At 39.5% G+C, this 5,960-nt stretch overlaps 1 long non-coding RNA gene across 1 annotated transcript; it reads right to left on the bottom strand.

Annotated features, from left to right (window-relative positions):
- Positions 1-350: 350 nt before the first annotated feature.
- LOC141369174 (uncharacterized) lies at positions 351-1,093 on the bottom strand. Its single transcript, XR_012372738.1, has 2 exons — positions 962-1,093; positions 351-872 (listed from the first exon to the last, which is right to left on the bottom strand). It is a non-coding gene; the product is annotated as an uncharacterized lncRNA (long non-coding RNA).
- Between the last annotated feature and the right edge of the window lie 4,867 nt (positions 1,094-5,960).

Consider the following 5,960-nt stretch of genomic DNA (forward strand, 5'->3'; position numbering starts at 1 on the left):
ATCCAGCTGCAGCCCCGCAGCGCAACGATTCGGGGCACACGATCCAGGGCGCTCGTCTCAGACCGGAAGTTGAACCATATATGGTTTGGTGGAACTGGTTGTGAAAACCAACATGTCTTCGCGTAAATATTAATTTTATCATGGATTTTGATAAATACTAAACATTTGAATCATATGTATGGTACTTAAAAAAATACATGAAAGTTCACTAAAATATATAGCCAAATATAAATATTTTTATTAACATTAATTTTAATGTAGATAATGAAGTAATGTCACAATACTTTTTCATTTGATATAAAGATATCAGTATCTACTTAATGCTAATTTTGTAATAAATACACAGAGCATAATGTTTACATTTCAAATATCCTTTATTTTTTAGAATTTCAACTACATACTACACTGTGGAGAAACTGTGCTACACTCCTAAAAATAAATGGGCTACAAAAGGTTCTTCACAGCAGTGCCACAGATAAACCCTTTTTGTGTTCACAAAGTACCACTTATTTCTGCACCACAAAAAAAAAACAACTACAATTTAATTTTAAACTTAATGACATGAATAATACCAAAATAAACAATAATAGACAAATTAAGATTTAAAAAACTAAAAAATAACAATTAACTTGTAGTCCCATTATGTCCCTAACTTCAGAGAGAAAAGACTCAATGTCTTCCTGCAATAAAAAACAAAAGGAAAAGGGCTCCCTACAGCCTTCCAACTGCTCTTTCAATTTGTTCAGGGTCATTTCCTGCTCCTCCTCATCCATTTTTAGGAATGAAGGTTCATTCACGGGGCCCTTGAACAAATGCCTGTTGGCATTTATCCATTTTAAAGCCATCTTCATTTCCCTTATTATTGGAAGCTCCTTCATTAGAAAATAGTAAGAAAAATAAAATGTTTATATTCCATTTAAAGTTAATATTTGAAACCATAAATTGTAATACTGATGAATACCTCATTGCAGCTTGTACACTGTTGAAGTTCCCTTCCTGTAGGAAGTTTAACATGTTCCTACGAGGGATTAAATAAACATTCCATGACAAAGTAAACAGCTAGTACTCTAGATTAATGTAGCCTACGATAAACACACTTAAAAAGATAAATATTTGAATTACAACTATGCAGTAAATAAAAAAAAAGTAATATCGAAAAAATAAAGCATATTTAAACCACGCATTTACGTCCGCCGAAACAAAACACAGAAAATTATTAGATGACATACTGCAATTAATTTATCTGTACATGTTTGGTATGTAATCTGATATACACTTATCTATCATTTATTTTATGTTGAATTCATAACATAATTACAGAAATAGTATAAACAACTGACCGTGTTCTCCGCCATGCTGTTATGTCTCTGAAACGAGCGCCCTGATTCATGTGCCCTGAATCGTGGCTCTGCGGGGCTGCAGCTGGATATCTCAATTTAACAGCAAAATGCATAACAAGCGCACAGATCAAGTGCCAGTATACACAAACATTGGCTGCTAGTATAAATATCCGATAAATATAAGTATAAATTAATGACACAAAAACTGTCAGCTCCCTCAGAAAGTCAAGGTGCCACCACTATCTGCCTCAAGATGCCGGAGGTGCCACCACTAGCTGCCTCAAGATGTGTCAGATGCCGGAAGTGCCAACACTAGCTGCCTCAAGATGTGTCAGATGCCGGAAGTGCCACAACTAGCTGCCTCAAGTTACCGGAAGTGCCACTACTAGCTGCCTCGAGATGAGTCGGAAGGGCCAACACGAGGTGCCACTGCTGCGATTTGAGCTTGGCCCTGCTGTAAGCCTTTGTTATTTTCTAGTATCCTCTGTTAGAATTTAGTTAGGAGTGACTGCCGTTTATGTATTTTTGTTATTAATTAGGGAGTTTAGTTTGGGCGTCGCATACGCCGAAGATTTCGGTTTCTTTTCTACATTTTCTTTTTGGTAGTGAGTTTAGTTTGGGGGTATTAGTTATTTGGGGTTTTGTTTTGATTATTTCTTTTATTTGGCGTTGCTCACCTTTTTTCCCTTTTCCCGTTTAATTTACCCCTTTGTTAGTAGGCCGACGATCGAGCAATTGAAGTATAGAAAGGATGACTTGGTGCGTGTTGCGGAGCATTTTAAAATTAATGTGGCTAAACAGCGTCTGAAGAAGGATATAAAGCGTGTTGTGGTGAAGGGTCTAGAGAAGCTTGGTGTACTGGCTTTGGCAGATGGAGCTGGACAGCGTTTGCCTGGTGCTGATGCTCATTTAATTTTGTTAGGTGAGGAGGAAGCGAGTGGAACTGCTGAGGTGGAGGGGTCCGAAGCCAAAGCTGTTCTGGCGGCCTTCAAGCCTTTTTCTCCGACTTTTGGGTCTGGAGCTGGTAAGTTCCAAATGGAGGAGCGCTTGAGGATATCGGAGCATCAGTCTGAGTTAGAATTGCGACTTGAAATTCCCCGTATGGAAATTGAGGCGGAAAAACAAATCAAGTTGCGTGAGCTTGAATTAAAAATGGCCAGAGATACGCCAGTTCCCTCTGTGACACCACTTTCTAATGTGCCTATGAGTCCTACTGCACCTTCAGATGCACATGTGCAGCCTGCAGACGCTGATGTTGGGACTGGGTTAGGAATGTCAGGTCTTACTTTCGATGTAAGTAAGCATATTGTACCACAGTTTCGGGAGGATGAAGCTGATTCGTATTTTTTTGCATTTGAGCGGATTGCTTTAGCTTTAAACTGGTCTAAGGATGTGTGGCCTTTGCTCTTACAATGTAAGTTTACAGGAAAGACTCAGGAAGTATGTGCTGCTCTGACTTTGGAGGACAGTTTAGATTATGATGTCGTAAAACGACTATTTTGAGAGCTTATGAGCTTGTTCCCGAAGCTTACAGGCAGCGCTTTAGGAACCGTAAAAAAGGATCAAATCATACATTCGTTGAATTCGCTCAAGAGAAGTCTATGTTGTTTGACAAATGGTGTACATCAAATAAAGTTACAGATTTTCAGGAACTCCGTGAGCTAATTTTATTGGAAGAGTTTAAAAGCTGCATTCCTGAACGTATTGTGGTGTACTTGAATGAACAAAAGGTAAGCTCATTGTCAGCGGCGTCTGTGCTTGCTGATGAATTTGTGCTCACGCATAAAAATGTTTTTACTGCACGTACTGAAAAAGTTCCGACTGTGTCTTTCGTTTCAAAGGAACAGTCAAGTTCTACCTTTACTGTCGCAAAACCTAAGGAAGAGAGGGATTGTTTTTATTGTCACAAAACGGGGCATGTGATTGCTGATTGTCTTGCTTTAAAACGCAAGCAGCAAAGCAATCCTCCTAAAAGTGTTGCTTTTGTGAAAACTGTTGACATGATTGACAACGAGCATTCCGACAAAGTGGATGCAAGTTATCAACCTTTTCTGATGAAGGGGTTGGTATCCGCTGATGTTCAGTCTACAAACCATGTAAATGTGATAATGTTACGTGGTACTGGGGCGATGCAGTCATTTATGGCTGAAGATGCGTTCCCTTTTTCTGAGCAGACTTTTTGTGGTAGTTATGTGTTCGTATGAGGTATTGGAATGGATGTCGTTAAGGTACCTTTGCATCAAGTCTATTTGAAGTCCGACCTGTTCTCAGGAATGGTAAAGGTTGTGGTGCGTGAGAGTTTGCCTGTGTGCAGGGTAAAATTTATCCTTTGTAACAATGTAGCTGGCGGAAAAGCCATGCCACTGTTAGAAGTTTATGAGAAACCTTCTCTGTCTGATCAGTCTGATGACGTTTTAGAAAAATTTTCAGAAGTTTTCCCTGTCTGTGCCGTCACCCGAGCACAAGCTCGAAAATTTGCTGATGCAGATGATTTATCGTCAACCTTTATGGCACCTACTTTTTAGCTGGATGTTTTGATGCCTGATGAAGGTGTGCCAGATAAGACATCAATTCCGACTGTAGATGATGCGAAGTTACCAGTTACACGTAAGAGTATATTGCTGCAGCTCAGAAAGCAGATTTAACTTTGCATAAGTGTGTCTCTTCTGTTGTACCTTTGGAGATGGCGCGTGAGAGAAAAACTGCCTGTTAATGCGCAGGTGGTGCAGTAATGTTTCTGATCCAGAGTGGTGTACTGTAAATCAGATCGTTGTTCCTGTATGTTACAGACAAGCTGTGCTTTCGTTGGCTCATGATCATAGCCTATCTGGACATTTGGGTATTAAAAAGACATACAGTCGAATTCTGAAGCACTTTGTTTGGCCCAGGTTAAAATCTAAAAATTTCGAACCTGTCAGACTTGTCAATTCTCGGGTAAGCCAAATCAAATAATTCCGTGTGTGCCGCTTGTTCCTATCCCTGTAGTGGGTGAACCTTTTGAGCACATTATTATTGATTGTGTCGGACCCTTACCAAAAACGAGAGCTGGGAACCAGTACTTGTTAACGGTAATGTGGGCAGGGACACGTTTTCCAGAAGCGATTCCACTACGGAAGATTACGGCTCTGGTAATTATTTCTGCGCTCGTGAAGTTTTTTTCAACCTTTGGGTTGCCTAGAATTGTACAAAGTGACCAGGGGACAAATTTTTTGTCAAAACGTTTTGCTCAATCTCAAACAGATCTTAAATCTGTTTCACGTCAATTTAATCCAGGAGATCAAGTGCTTGTTCTTCTACCAGTTATTGGTTCTGCGTTATCTGCACGCTTCTCGGGTCCATATGAGGTAATACAAAAATTGGGTGACACGGACTATGTAATTCATACACCTGATCGCAGAAAAAAATCTCGCGTATGTCATATAAATATGCTGAAACATATCATGTAAGGGAGTCTCCACAAGATGTCGAAAAAAATGTTGAGTGTAAGGTTGATCAGTCACCTACCGTTGCGCTCACTTTTGATGTTGTTTCTGATGTTCCTGATGATGAAGACGATGGTGTGATAATTCGACACATGTATCAGCAATGTGCTAGACTGAAGAACTCTGAAATGCTTATGGATTTGTCTTCTCTTTTGTCTCACCTATCTGATACTCAGAAATCTGATGTTGAAAAGTTAATCAAGGATTTTCCTTCGTTATTCCATGATGTTCCAACTTGTACAACTATTTTGCAACATGACATTGATGTGGGTACTGCCGCTCCGATTAAGCAGCATGCGTATAGAGTAAATGTTGAAAAACGATCTGTCATGAGAGCTGAAGTTGACTACTTATTGAAGAATGGCTTGGGGAGTTGTAGTTCGTGGAGCTCACTGTGCTTGCTGGTTACTAAAAGTGATGGATCTGCCAGATTTTGTACGGATTATTGCAGAGTAAATGCTGTAACAAAACCCGACTGTTTTCCATTACCTCGCATGGAAGATTGCGTTGACACACTTGGTCCTGTGAAATTTTTCAGTAAACTAGATTTATTGAAGGGTTACTGGCAAGGGTTAATGGCTTTTGGAATGCGTAACGCTCCATCTACGTTTTGAATGCTCATTAATATTGTGCTTTCTGTCATGCCCTTGGGCGAAGGGCTGGATGGTCAATTTCTGAGGTCATTACCCTTTAGAATAACGGAGGATCACTTTACTTATTTAGGGTTGGTCATTCCTAAAAACTTTAAGAATATTTTTAGTCTAAATTTCACAGAAGCCATAAATAAGTTAAAAAATTCTATAGATAGGTGGAGGGTTCTTCCGTTATCTTTAATTGGTCGGGTTAATGCCATTAAAATGGTCTCTCTGCCCCGATTTATTTATCTCTTTCAAAACCTGCCTATATATTTGCCAAATTCTTTTTTTAAACAATTAGATTCTCTTATCCTGCCGTTCATTTGGGGCTTTAAATCGCATAGAATTTCTAAGGCCCATTTGCAGAAGCCGAAAGAGTTAGGTGGTCTAGCGCTCCCTGTTTTCCGTCATTATTATTGGGCTGCTAATGCAAGAGCTATGATGTTCTGGCGGATTAGTGATCAAGCTGCCGATAATTTGTTAGATACACATCCTAAGTGGCT

This window comes from Misgurnus anguillicaudatus, chromosome 12, assembly GCF_027580225.2.
Source record: "Misgurnus anguillicaudatus chromosome 12, ASM2758022v2, whole genome shotgun sequence".
Classification (NCBI taxonomy): Eukaryota; Metazoa; Chordata; class Actinopteri; order Cypriniformes; family Cobitidae; genus Misgurnus; species Misgurnus anguillicaudatus.